We start from the raw sequence: 15,254 nt of genomic DNA, 5'->3' as shown, positions 1-15,254 counted from the left end.
GAAATGACAGGCCTCCAGCCCCAAGCCAGCTTCACTGTCCATCCAACCACCAGGGAAGCGTTTCTCAAGGTATGGTCTAAGAACCACGTGCACCTGCATTAGTATCACCTGGACTCCTTGTTAAACACACAGATGAATGATACCCATTCCACATTACCAAGTCCAAATCTCTGGAGGTTGTTTTTTGTTTTTTGTGTTTTTTTTTTTTTTTTTTTGAGATGGAGTTTCGCTCTTGTTGCCCAGGCTGGAGTGCAATGGCACAATCTTGGCTCACCGCAAGCTCTCCCTCCCGGGTTCAAGTGATTCTCCTGCCTCAGCCTCCCAAGTAGCTGGGATTACAGGCATGTGTCACCACATCCAGCTAATTTTGTATTTTTAGTAGAGACAGGGTTTCTCCATGTGGGTCAGGCTGGTCTCGAACTCCCGACCTCAGGTTATCCGCCCACCTCGGCCCCCCAAAATGCTGAGATTACAGGCATGAGTCAACATGTCAGCCCAGCCAGAGGTAGTTCTAGTCGTCAGCATCATCAGGGTAGCCACACTAACAACACCTCTTTTTCCTCTTAGTCCATGGGCATCTTCCTTCAATTGTTCTCAACATATCCAGCTTAAGGTCCTTGGTCCATTGTTTCAATAATAAATCTTGCAAATATTGTAAACTTCCTTGCAATTCTACTGTGTTCCTCCAGTAAACACACTCCCCATCCCCCTCAATAACTTTGTCAAATCTCTTCAAACTAAAATTTCCTAATTGCCGATCCTCCAATCTTCTTGCACTTGACCTGACTTCTAATTCTCTGAGATTTTGAGGCTACCAAATGAGATGTCTCTCCTCTTTCAGACACCAGCACATGTAACCCTGTCTCCATGGGCCCCTTCCTTCACCTTGACTCAGGATCCCACCCCAACTCCTTCTTGGAACCTTACACTATCAACATGCCTCCTGTCTTCCTGGTGTTCAGTCACCTCCTTTCAATCAATCCTTCCCCTTGGCTCTTTTTGGCTTTGTAGAGTATCATTAGTGGCAATTAGTGTGAGTATACTCTCCAATATCCCAGGAGGAGAATCATTACATCAACGAAGACATACTACATACCTGGCTACCACAATAGAATGTTAACCTGATTGTTACCTTTAAATCCTTTTTTAAATAATAATAATGTGTTTCAATATAGTTTTAAAAACTTTTTATTATAAAAAATTTAAACTTTTTATTATAAAAATTATAAACATTTTCAAATACATTCAAAAATAGAGAAACTAGTAAAATAAACTCCTACTTACCCATCAGCCAGCCTCAACAATTGTCACCATTTTATCAATGTATGTATTTTATTTATTTTATTTTATTTTGGAGACAGAATTTTGCTCTGTTGCACAAGTGGGAGTGCAGTGACACAATCTCGGCTCACTGCAACCTCTGCCTCCCAGGCTCTAAGATTCTCCTGCCTCAGCCTCCCAAGTAGCTGGGATTACAGGCATGCACCACTATGCCCGGCTAATTTTTGTATTTTAATAGAGATGGGATTTCACCACATTGGCCAGGCTGGTCTTGAACTCCTGACCTCAGGTGGTCCCCTTCCTCCACCTCCCAAAGTGCTGGGATTACACGCATGAGCCACTGTGCCTGGCCATATTTTAAAGAAAATTCTATATATTGGGCCATCCCATTATGCATCTCTAATTGATAAGGGCCAATTTTATAAAACATAACCTCCAGGCCATTATCACAGCTAAATAACTGTGATTCCTTAATATCACCTAATTCTCAGTCCATATTTTACTTTCCCAGTTGTTTCCAGAATGTCTTTTTATAGTTGGGGTGTTCAAATCAAGATCGAGCAAGGTTCTCATACTGTATCTCATTGTTTTGTCTCTTAAGTTATTTTTGTCCTCTAATAGTCTCCCTGCCTTTATGTTTTTTAAATGCCATTGATTTTTGGGGGCCATTTGTTACATAGAGTGTCCCAAACTCTTGATTTGGCTGATCACATCCTTAAAGCACTGATAACTTTTGTCTCTATCCCCCATATTTCTGCCTTTTTTTTTTTTAATCAAGAGTACTTCATAGGCAGTACTTTTAAACATACTCCCATGGTGGAGACCACTTTCAGAAAATCTGTCCCTCATCCTCACATCCTCTTCCAGCTCCAACTTTCCTCCTCCCCATCCATAGCTGAATGAGGCTTCAGAAAGCTGCTGTGTTTGCTTTCTTAATTTCTTCAGCTTTCACCCTCTCTTCAGATCTGGCTTCTGCTCCTGTCACACCCAGAAACAGTAATGACCTCCATTCCTTCAAATCAAGCAGATATTTCTTTGATCAATTTCCATCTTATTCCAGTTACAGAATTCAATAGCTTAAGGCAGGAATTTATTTTGTCTCTCATAGTTCCATGGATTGACTGGAATCAGCTGAGGAGTTCTCACTTGGGGCCTCTTAAGGAGCTGGCATCATCTGAAGGCTTCATTTTCTTCACAAGGCTGCTATCCAGGTTGGATCTCAGGAACAACTGGGGCCTGGGATCTCTCCCTCGCTCTCCTTGCCCTTACATAGGGTACCTTCACCTTCACATGGTCGTTTGGGCTTCCTCACAGCATGGGGGTTTACGGGTAAACACACCTCTTACATGGGGGCTGGCATCGCACTGAGAAAGTATTTCAAGAGACCACGGTGGATGTTGCAAGGATTTCTGTGACCTTGATAGTCACGTAGTGTCCCCTCTGCTTCAGTCTAGTGATTGAACGAACAGGTCCTGCCCCACTTCAGTGTTGGGGGCACTACACGAAGGTATGAATTTCAGCAGGCATAGTTCCCTGGGGCCATCTTTGGAGACTATCACACTTCTCCTTTGACTTTTCAACAATTATCAGCACCTCAGTGAATTATCTGATTTTTGAAATACTCTGACCCCTTACTCCCATAACAAGTCACTTTTCTGTTCCTTTTCTACCTCTCTGACAAAAACCTCTCAGTGGTCTTCATAGGCCCCATCTTCCTCTGCCCAGTCCTCCAGGCCTGGTCCTAGATTTCTTCTCTTCCAAGCCTCTTCTCTCCCAAAGCCCTTTCACATGGAGGTCCATGATTTCAATTAATTCCTAAAATGGGCATGACTAAAGTATTATTCACTCCAACCCAAAACTGTCCTGTGAGCACCATATCCCACCATCTAGAAACCTCTTCTTGAATATTCCAAAGGCATATTAACATGTTCAACTAAACTCAGAATCGACCCCTGACCCAAATTGGGCCCCTTACAGATTTCTTCATTTCACCTAATGGCATCCTCACTGCCTCCACTTACACAGAAACTTGAGGGTCATCTCTTTCTCTCTCTCTCTGACTGAGTCTATTAATTCTATCACCAAAATATTACTTCTAAAATGTTTCTGCCCACTCTTCCCCACCTCCACTGCTGTCACCCTCTATCCAGGCCACCCTCTGGGGCTATCCCTAGAAGAATTGGTACCCATGGCAACTCAAGCCAGTGCAGAGTTTATCCAAAGTACTGGCCCTTAAAAGGGAGCTACTCTGTACTGGCACTGGCATTTTTTATTGGCTCTGGGAGATACTGTTAAAAACAGAAACTCAAAATTGAATTTTAATGATGGTTCATTAAAAAGATATGCATTTTGCAGCCTCTCACCTCAAGTGTGGGGCCCAAGGTAGATATTCCATATTCTCTTCCTAAAGGAAATGTCTGCTAACAGGTCTCCATTCATCCACTCTTGCCTCCTAGAACTGCTGTCCACACAGCAGCAAGAGTGAAAATGTGAATTACGTCCTCTGCTTAAAACTCTCTCATGACTTTTCATTGATTTTGGGATAAAAAAAAAAAAGAAAAAAAAAAACCCTTAACATAGCTTACAACATAAATAGGAAACTGTACTAGACAGTTTTCACACTGCTTATAAAGACACACCCAAGACTGGGTAACTTATAAGGAAAAAGAGGTTTAATGGCTTACAGTTCCACATGGCTGGGGAGGCCTCACAATCATGGTGGAAGGCGAAAGGCATGTCTCACATGGCAGCAGGCAAGACAGAGAATGAGAGCCAAGTGAAAGGGGTTTCCCCTTACAAAATATCACATCTCATGAGACTTATTCACTCCCACAAGAACAGTATGGGAGAAACAGCTCCCATGACTCAATTATCTCCCACCGGGTCCCTCCCACAACATGTGGGAATTATGGGAGTTATAATTCAAGATGAGATTTGGGTGGGGACACAGCCAAACCGTATCAGGAACTCAGTCTGTCCTCTTACAGCATTTTGACGCAAGTAACAGAAACTCAAACTCAATCTTGCTTGAACAATAAGGAATTCTAATATCTCATAGAACAGAAGTCCTGAGGTAGGGTGGCCTTTAGGGCAGACTGATTCAGCAACCCAACCTTTATCAAGGAGAAAGATTCTTTCCATATGGCTATTCTGCCATCCTCGGTGCTGGCTTCCTCCTGAGAGGGGAAGATAGCTGCAGCAGGCCCAGGCTTCACATCCAGATTTCACAACACTCAGGGGAACACATAGGGGCCATATTTTTTTGTGACTTGCTCTTGAGAGCAAGGAAAGGTTTTTTGGAAGTCCCCTGTGAAACTTTCCTTAATTTCTCTTTTGCCAGAATTGGGGCCCACCCTTATAACTAAACCAATCACTGCGTGATATGGTTTGGCTCTGTCCCCACCCAAATTTTATCTTGAATTGTAGCTTCCACGATTCCCACATGTTGTGGGAGGTAATTGAATCATGCAGGTGGATCTTTCCCATGCTGTTCTCATGATAGTGAATAAATCTCGTGAGATCTGATGGTTTTATAAAGGTGAGTTCCCCTGTACAAGCTCTTCTCTTGCCTGCCACCGTGTAAGACATCCCTTGCTCTTCCACCATGATTGTGAGGCCTCCTCAGCCATGTGAAACTGTGAGTCCATTAAACCTCTTTTTCTTTATAAATTACCCAGCCTCAGGTATGTCTTTATCAGCAGGTGGAAATGGACTAATAAACTGGGAGAGGAATTACTACCTGGAACTGGGAGTGAAGTTAGCATCACCGGATGCAGAAAGCTGTGTTAGGGGACGTATGGATTCCTGAACAAAACAGTGATTCTGTTGGAAGGAAGAAGGGGGTAGGCACTGCTAGGGAGGCATGTCCAGTGTCCCCCACCTTATACCTCTCCAGGTGATCTCACTCCAGCTTCTCTGAACTCTCTCCACTGCAGCTGCAGCAGTCTTCACATCCTTGTCTGCACCTGCTTCCTTCTGTCACAGTCCTTGCACACGCTTGCCCTGCCTGAAGAATGCCTTCTCCTAGGGAAATCCAACTCATCCATCTGTCTGGGAGGAAATTTAATCTCTCTTTAACCCTCATAAATTCGTACTTGGGACAGACTCCTGTTAGCAACAGATTAACAAGGGAAAAACAAGCAAGTTTATTAACGTGTGCAGTGCACATCACAAAGGAGAAACTTCAATAAAAGGTGTCAACCTAATGTAACCACAAGGCTCAGGATCCAGTTCAAATGAATTGATTTAAGTAAAAAGTGTGAGGTTGGCCATCCCAGGACACATGGACACCAAAGAATAGTGACCGCTGTTCTCGGTGTGGGGAAAGGTGAAGATCATTTATACAGACAAAACTGGAGGCACTGAACAGAACTACAATATTTTCCATCCAAAGGCTAACATAGAGATATAAGATTGACTGGCTACTCTTAATTATGGAAGGAGTTTGCTTAACATTCTGTCGAGAACAGGTAACAGTCACAAGGGTCTCTGTCTCCAAAGTCATTTAGTCTAGGTTTGAATGAAGAACAGAAAGTCTAGTAAAATATAACTCTCAACACAAAAGTCAGGAAGAAACAGCCACGCATCAGAGAAGAAAAACAAGCATGTTATATGACTCCATTTCCAAGGCTTAACTTTTCCCTTTGGCATAATCAATTTTGAAGGTCCTGAAATTTTCTGTTCACAAAGGTAACTCCAAGCAGTGGCTTAGAACTCTGGCTTATACAGCATCTTCAACAAAGAACAATAAATTTTAGAAAACTGACAAGACAAAGGAAAGCAGTTGTAGGTTTCCAGAGGTGGGAAACTGTGGGAAAGCAAATATATGGGAGTAAAGTAATGGAGTAAAGTTTGTTTCCAGATTACTCCTGTGCCATATCTGAGTGGACAACAGCTGTTCCCAGTAAAGGAGAATTTTTATCCTGTCTTTAGGTGGAAAAGCGGAGGAGGATAGAAAGAGCTTTCCCTCTGTTTGCTGCTTCTTAATTGCCTTTTGCTCAAAAATATTTACATCAAAGAAGCATATTTTGGGATGACATATTCTAGTTTCTTTCACTTCCAATCTCAGCTAAATGTCTTCCCCTAGGGAAATCCAACTCACCCTTTTGTCTGGGAGGAAAAGTCGCTAGAATAAAAGCAGGCAGAAGAACATGGAAGGACTAGACTTGCTGAGTCTCCTGGCCTTCATCTTTTTCCCATGCTGGATGCTTCCTGCCCTTGAACACTGAATTCCAAGTTCTGCAGCTTTTGGACTCTTGGACCTACACCAGTGGCTTGCCAGGGGCTCTAGAGCCTTCAGCCACTGACTGAAGGCTACACTGTTGGCCTCCCTACCTTTGAGGTTTGGGGACTCAGACTGGCTTCCCTGCCCCTCAGCTTGAAGACAGCCTATTGTGGGACTTCACCTTGTGATTGTGTGAGTCAATACTCCTTAGTAAACTCCCTTTCATATATACCTCTATCCTATTAATTCTGTCCCTCCAGAGAACCCTGACTAATACATCATTCTCCACCTCTCCCTGTGTTCACATTGTTTGCCCCATAAGTCCACTCTGTCACTAGCGCATGGCTTGCTTTGGCCAACAGGATGTGAGCAAATGTGACACAGCAGATCTTTACAAAAGCACTTGCACATTTCTGCTTCGGCCTTGCTCTGCTGAGTGGCCATGAGCACATGCCTGGGCTAGCCTCCTGGAGTATAACTCACCTGGGACAGCTAAATTGTCCTAGTTATCCCAGCTGTGGCCATCCTAGCAGAGCCAATAGCCAACCAGTCTCAAGCTTGTAAGAGCACAGTGAAAACGAGGAAGACTGCCCAGCCAACAGCAGCTGACCACAGAGGCATGAGCGAGCCCAGCCCAGCAGAGATCAGCCAAGCTGAGCCCAGGTCAGCTAAGACCCAGCACACTTGTAAATGACACAGTTTATTCTTGCACACCAATCAAATTATTGAGGTTGTTCATTACAAGGAATCAGTATGTCAATGGATAACTGGAAACAAATGCGGTTTAAACATCCAGCAACTGAGGAATGGTGCAATACCTTGCAGCAATTAAGAAAGCTGATACAACGACTATACTTTCAGGGATCATTTCTATAGTTCATTACTAAAGAAGTTTATCTGAACATGTAGAGCACAGGACACCACAAGGAGGAGGCACAACATTATTCCTTGAGCCTGAAGCCGGCTCTTGGTATTGCATCACTAAAACAGCCATTTTTCACTGGTGACTGTTCTCTTCCAGGAGAATAAGGAGAGGATGCAGTTTGGGTGGTTAAAAAAAAAAAAAGAATTCTGATGCAGATGTATATTGACTTGAAATGTTCACCATAGACTGAGAAATTGTAGGAGGAATGGGAAGCAGGTTGCAAAAAATGTATGTAATATGACACCACTTTCATAAAACATATGTTTATACATTTGCATATGAATGAGTTGGGTCTGATACACAAGATGCTGAAAATGGTTATTTCCAAATGGTAGGATTTGGGGTAATTTTCATTTGTTGTTTGTCTGTGTTTTCGAGTTATCCTATAGGAACATGTGTCACTTGTACAATTTTCAAAGGGGAGAAAAAATTCTTTTCCATAGAGTACAGCATTTAAAAAACTTAAAATCTTTTAGCTTATCCATAACAACCCTGAGTGTGTTTCAAGTATTTTTTGTGGATAAAGTCATTATCAGCTCTTGTAGCATCCTGTGCAGGAGACTTGGGAACATCAGCTCGTCCAGGATTCACTAAGGATTGCAGGTAGCAGAACCCACCTATCGGTAACCCCGAGCTCTGTGGATGGCAGTGGCTTCATCTTTCCAGCCCACACAGAGCCAGGGAAGCCTTAAAGCTCCTGTACCTCGGAGGAGGCAAGGGTTGGGGTCACTGTGGATCCCTACTGTCCTAACAGCAGAGTAGAGCCTTCCCAGTAACTTCCTGCCGACAGAGGTTAGTTATGACCCTTGGGAAAACAAAAGACACCTTTTAAAGTTTCCTACTAACAGGAAGTCAAATTTCATATATTCAGAGTAAGAAATTCAACGCCCCAGGGCAGGACAAGGATAGCTACCACCTTAATCCTTATAAAGGATGAAAGGACTTCCTGCCTGCCTGCCTGCATTTCCTCCTTCCTTGCTCTCTCTATTTTTCTCTTTCTTTCTTTTTCTCTCTCTCATTATTCCTCTTTCCTTCCTTTCTTATCCATCATTTGCAGTTAGCCTTTTACCTAAAATAAATCCTATTTTAAAGCAAGTAGATCCATCCCTGCACTCTCCTTACCAGTTCTCAGTTTGCAATCAATCCCAAATACTTTTTTTTTTTTTTCTGCCACTACTGCTGCTGTTGCTAAAACTCTCCTCAGAGAGCCGGTGAAAATTACCCATCAGGCTGATGGGGTCTCATGGAATCATATAATCTGATCCCAGCTTGCTGTCCCTAAAACACTCACTTCTTTTCTTCATTTCTACTTCCTTATCCTTTCCCCGAATTCGAGTAGATCTTAATCTTTTCAACACTTTTATGCCCCAGCACTCCTGCCCTACCCTCCTCATACTCTGTGGAGGCATTGACTCAGAACATGCCCAACAACTGCCCTTGCATCTACCTCTAAATGTCTCCCTGCTGTTTATTTCCAGTGTATCACCCTCCTCACCCCCCATCTCCGGCCAGGCTCTCGATCCTAACCCAACTGGTTTTCCCTAGGACAGTGATTATTTCAGTTCAGATCCAGGGGATCATGAGGAGTCCATGAGGCCCTGCAGGTGATCCACAAATATTCAGAAAGCAATGCAGAATCTTTATGTCAATTTTTAGGTGAGAGTCCCTAGTTTTCTTTTAATTTCCAAAGGGCTCTACAGATCTAGGACAGTGCTTTATCAGTTACCCTCTCTTTCTTGCATTTTTAGGCTCCCTCCCTTTCAACTGGTATCCACTTCTCCATCTACACATAACCTGGGTGTACCAGGGCCATGAACAACTATGAAATATAATTACCAGGTGTATTAGTCTGCTCTGTTTGGCATAACAAAATACCACAGGCAGGGTGGCTTAAACAGCAGAAATGTATTTTCTCACAGTTCTGGAGGCCGAAAGTTTGAGACCAAGGTGCCAGCATGGTTGGCTTTTGGTGACAGTTCTCTTCCTGGCTTGCAGATAGCCACTTTCTCACAATTTCCTCACATGCTGTCATGCAATCCTCCCACCTCAGCCTCACGACTAGCTGGGACCACAGGTGTGCATCACCATGCCTGTAATTTTTTTTTTTTTTTTTTTTTTTGTAGAAACAGGGTTTCTCCATGTTGCCCAGGCGGCTCAAGCGATCCTCCTGCCTCAGCCTCCCAAAGTGCTGGGATTACAGACATGAGCTGTCGTGCCCGCTCATTTAACCTTAATTACTAAAGACTCTGTCTCCAAATACAGTCACAGAGGACAGAGGAGAGGGAGTGTGAACACTTCAACATATGAAACTTGGGGCGACACAGTTCAGTCAATAGCACCAGAAATAAAAATAACTTGTTTTAAGATATCAAAGTTGCCATCTTTGTTACACTGACAATAGATTCCTAACTTATCTTTTTTCTCTGGCTGCTTTTAAGATCTTCCCTTTATCACTGGTTTTAAGCAATTTGATTATGAGATGCCTTAGTGGAGTTTTCTTCATGTTTCTTGAACTTGGAGTTTATTGAGCTTCTTGGATCGGCAGATTATAATTTTCATAAAGTTTGGAGATTTTTTCACATCATTTTTTCAAATATGTATATTTTTTGCTTCCCCTTCACAGAGTCTAATTATATATATAATTCCAGGTGGTACATCCCACTTCCTGGGTTCAGTGGGATAGTCCTACCTCCCTGGAGACTCTATCAACCAACACATCTTCAGCCCCTCCCTCCTGCAGTAGGCACAGCAACTCAAGGAAGACAGAAATTTCAGTTTGTCCCAGAGATAACTAATGCTCTTTTATTTTTAAAATTCATTCTTATCTGAGTCTTTTACCTAGGCCAGTTTCTCTTGCTCTGCCTCCAAGTTCATTAATGTTTTCTTCTGATTGTAAAGACTGGGGGACCTCTTTCTTAAGTGATCTTTGTCTTAAGATTTGGTGCAATATATCAGTAGGCCTAACAGAATGAATGTCTAACAAAAGAAAGTTGAAAACTAAATGACTGTTACCTTTCTCTTTGAAATACTGTAAGAATGAAAGTTAGATATGCTTTGTGACTTCCACGAAACCCTGACCACTACACAGGCTGTGATTTTTATCAGTGCAAGATGCAAGGTGAGCAGGCTCACTGAGAAAACGCACGCCAGGGACTTCACAGTTCCTGCTCTGCATGATGATATGGACTAGAAGGAAAAAGATGTTAGCATGAGGGATTTCTGATCAGGGTCAAGCTGTCTTCTGATCACTAATGACTTGTCAGCTCGTGGGATGGATGAACAATGAGTGTCTTTGGTTACAAACTGCGATCTACCTACCAATTGTGAAAACTGTATTCACAGGAGTCGACAGCAGCAGTTGATGGCAAGATGGCACTCAGAAATGGCATTGACATACTTTAGGATGTGGAATCATAAGTGAGACAGCACACAATTAGAATGAAGAATTGGCAGAGGGGGTTAACTTGGGAGGAAAGGTGTGGATATAAACTGTTACTGAAGAAGACAAATAGATTGTTCATGACACTGAGACTTTCTATGATACTACAGCAGAAGAGATGTCCACGCATGTGACTGACCTTATTTCATTCCTAAGTGAGATAGTTTTGGATGCAGTGCTCGCTGTTGCTGAATACATGATCCCAATATGCCTTGTGTTTCTTTCTTTGGGAATATTTGAATCTTGTCTCAATGCTCAAAATGGATCAGAGATACAGATTTTGATAGCAAAGTGACATTATTTGTGAGCTCTTGTGAAGAAAGTCATTGGTTTTTATCTTCTTTAGAGTTAGACTGTGGGTGTGGGTATAAAAGATGGGATCTGTAACATCTTTCTTTCTTAGAAATGTATTTCCTACTCCCATGGAAATGGTTGCATTAGATGTTCTCTATCATTTAATAATATACTTGTGGACTAAAAGATAAAAGTGCTGTATGAAATAAGCCAATTATGTTAAACTAGCACATCTGCCTTTACTGCCTTTATCATTAGCCTGAATAGAAAGGCCTTTAAAATTGAAAATTTTAGGCCTTTAAAGTTTTTAAAAAGGCCTTTAAAATTTTTTAGAAAGCAGCTGAATGCATTCTTTGCTATTATATTTATTCAATAAACTATTTAATTAGTAAAAAGATAGTGTCTTCTGCAATGTCTAACTTTCTGCTAATCTTATATGGTGCATTTTTCATCCCAGATTTCAAAGTTTTGATATCTAGGCTTTCAATTTGTGTCTTTTTTGTATTTTCTCTGGCTCTTCCGAACTTTTAAAACATTTAACACAATTACAATAATTGTTTTAATGTTCTTCTCTGTTAATTCTAACATTTGTGTCAGTTCTGGGTCAGTTTTTACAGACCGATTATTCTCCTTGCTGTGTTTTTCTGCCTTGTTGTGTCTTTGATTGGATAATACAAATTGTGAATTTCACCTTGTTGGGTGCTGGAATTTTTTTTTTTTTTTTTTTCCCTGTATGTTTTTTTGAGCTTTTCAGGTCTTGCCTTTGTGCTCTGAGAGGCATTTTCTGGAGCAGTGCTCAGTCTAGGGTTAATTATTCCCAACCACTGAGGCAAGACCTTACTAAGTACCCAGTGCCCCATGAATGATAAGTTTTTCCAGTTTGACTGGTAGGAACAGGTACCATGCCTGGCACCCACTGTTCCTTCTAATCCTTTCAGATGGCTCATTCCTCAGCCTCACATGCATGCACTGTTCGCCACTTTGCTGAATGGCCAAGGGGATCCTCTGTGGAGCTCTGGGATTCTCTCTCTGAGCAGCCGTCTTCTCTCTGGAACTCTCTCTGTAGAACCATGGCTGACTTGGTCTCTGTGGACACTCAACTCTGTCTTTTCAGCTTCAGGAGTCGGCCTGAATCCATGTTAGTTCTCCTTCTCTGCACAGTGACCTGGCAACTCTGCCAAGGTAATTCTGGGGTAATCCTAGGACTCAACTAGTTTGTTTCTAATGCCGTTCATTGCCTGGTGTCCAGTGTCTTGAAAACTGTTGTTTCATATATTTTGTTTGTTTGTTTGTTTCAAATGGGAGGATAAATCCAGTCCCTCCTTCACTCCATCTTGACCAGAAGCAGAAGTTAGTAGCTATTATTATTTTATCATTCATTCAGGATAATTTAGGGGCACCTACTATGAGCCAGGCACTATGCTAGGTTGAGTATACAGTGGTGAGCCAAAAGAATATGGTCTTGGCCTCATAACAAATCTGTCTTATGGCGATCCACTTTTGCCAGAAGGCAGTAAACATGCTAGGCCCTGGATTGATGAACATAGACATGAATCAGCTGTGATCACTTCTCCCAAGGAATTCAGAATTAGGAGGGAAGAAAAATTAATACAAAGCTGACTGTGAAAAGTATGTGACATACAAAGGCTCTGGGCATATTGATGAAGAAATAATTAATTCTGATTTAAGGCATAAGGGAAAACTTCATGGAGAAGGTGACATTTGAGTTAGGACGTGAAAAGTTCATGTAATTTTGAATGGTGGAGAAGCAGGAGGGAGGTAGAGATGCTCGAAGTGCTTTTCTTTCTTTCTTTCTTTCTTTTTTTGAGACGGAGTCTCGCTGTCTTCCAGGCTGGAGTGCAGTGGCGCGATCTCGGCTCACTGCAAGCTCCGCCTCCCGGGTTCACGCCATTCTCCTGCCTCAGCCTCCCAAGCAGCTGAGCCTATAGGCGTCTGCCACCACGCCCGGCTAATTTTTTGTATTTTTAGTAGAGACGGGGTTTCACCGTGTTAGCCAGGATGATCTCAATCTCCTGACTTCGTGATCTGCCCCCCTCGGCCTCCCAAAGTGCTGGGATTACAGGCGTGGGCCACCGCTCCCGGCCTCAAACTGCTTTTAAACATGTGGCAGACACAGCTATGTGGCTTGTTCTTCCTCGCCCACAAAACTCTAATCATGTGCTTCAGAGGATGCTGTATACAGTACTTTCCGGTCCCTAGGAGTGAGTCTTGATTTGGTGAAATCAATCATGGAATTTATATTCCCTTTGCCTGTCATTGGATCCGGCATAGGCACATGACACAATTCTGGGCAATGAGATATGACAGAAAGTCTGCTGGGAAAGTTTATTTTTCAAAGAAAGGGAGAGAACATTCCTTTCCCCCACTGTTTCTGAGAGAGAAACAAAAACACCTGATTCCTTGATGATGTCCTGAAACCACTGGCATTAACGAATCTAAAACTGATATAAGTCATGACTTCTTGTTACATGAGATGCTAAAGTTTTCTTCTTGTTTCAGTAACTTCTGGTTGGATTTTTGTTGTAGTTGATGGCGCTACTTTCAGCCAGATGCAGGAGACCAGCATACCCTAAGCTGATCAGTTTACCCATTAGAAACCCGCTTTTCCTTTTCACTGATTCAACCCTCTGCTAAATGTTACTTCTCTTGTTCTGGTTCCTCTGCTTCATCAAGAATGGAGGTTAACCTAAGACCTAAGACATGACAATGCACTTAGTCACTCTTTCCAAACATACACATGGGGGGAGATGCAAAACAACTTTGAAAATGAAAGAAAGCAATTACACAATGCAATACCTTGACTATTCTGTCCTATCACCCTTCCTGGTCCTTTGGTTGGGAGGACTTAAACTCTTATGGTAGGGTGGAGAGATGAAAATAAACATAAAGGAAAAAAGTGTAGGCAAGCCCACGGGAAATTATGTAAATTCTTCCGGATTCACAGCAGTGCTAAAATTCTCTGGTAATTCCCACAGGAGCCAAGACTACCTCTGAAACAGTCTAACTGTTGGAAACCACCAGTGTCTGGCAGGAAGCCAACTATAACAAGGGCAAAAGATATGCCGTTTCGGAGAGGCTGGACCAATCCCAGGGACCCAGGCCAGCCTGTGGCCAAAGTTGTGAATATGCAAAAACTGTCACCAGTCTCCACTCCCTTTCCCGTTCCCTTCCTAGTCCCCTTCTTTTTCTAGCCCCGATCTTTTTCTCCCTGCTCCTCCTCCCACTCCTCCTTCTCCCTCACTCACTCAACAATTCATATCCTGCTTGCCTGATGAGCACAGAAAGTACTAAGCCGCCTACCTTAGGACACTTGCATTTCAGCAGGGAGCTCTTACACGCCCAAGGTAATGCTCCTCTATTGCTAGAAATTCAGGCTTCGAGGCTGGCTGTGGGAAGCATGTCTGGTCTCAGGCACAGTACTTCTTGTCCCATGCAAAGTCAGCTGGTGGGAAGCGGGGCGGGGGATCCAAGGAAAAGAAGGGGACTAGGAAGGGAAGCGGGGATTCAAAGACTGGATTCCCAGCTCTCACTGCCAGCCAGTGGGGATGTACAGGGTCACAAAGACATTGCCTCAAATGTGGAGCTGTCCTCTGCTAGCTCATACAGGACCTTGTCATGCTGACTTATGATCCACGGATCTCAGTTAGCCAGAATCCAGCATAGCCTGATATTTAGCAGGTGCTGTTTATGGAACGAATGAACGAACGAACATCTGTTCATATACACAGACACCACGACTATCTTGTTCCCCATTGTATCCTCAGCACCCAGTCCAGTGCTTAGGCTGGAGTAGGAAGAGAGTAATGATTCATTAATTGACTGAAAGAGGGCGTCGCAAGAAAGGGACTTGCATCTATGCTGCAACGACATCTTTATTGCAAGGGCAAGAAGCACATCCCAGACCTTTTTGAAAACATCAGGGATGGAGGTGGGAGGCAGGGCAAGATGGAGGAAATTTCTGGGAGTACAGCTATCTAGCTGTCATGGTTCAACTATGGTTTCAGTTTTCTAGGGTTTCTTTTTCTTTTCTTTTTTTTTTTTTTTTTTTTGGAGACGGAGTTTCTCTCTTG

At 42.8% G+C, this 15,254-nt stretch overlaps 1 non-coding gene across 1 annotated transcript; it reads left to right on the top strand.

Annotated features, from left to right (window-relative positions):
- The first annotated feature begins 7,350 nt into the window (after nt 1–7,350).
- Nucleotides 7,351–7,557, top strand: LOC114672583 (small nucleolar RNA U3). The gene has a single exon (XR_003722977.2). It is a non-coding gene; the product is annotated as a small nucleolar RNA U3 (small nucleolar RNA).
- Nucleotides 7,558–15,254: the final 7,697 nt, after the last annotated feature.

This window comes from Macaca mulatta, chromosome 14 (assembly GCF_049350105.2).
Source record: "Macaca mulatta isolate MMU2019108-1 chromosome 14, T2T-MMU8v2.0, whole genome shotgun sequence".
Lineage (NCBI taxonomy): Eukaryota > Metazoa > Chordata > Mammalia > Primates > Cercopithecidae > Macaca > Macaca mulatta.
This window is presented reverse-complemented; position numbering and strand designations above follow the sequence as displayed.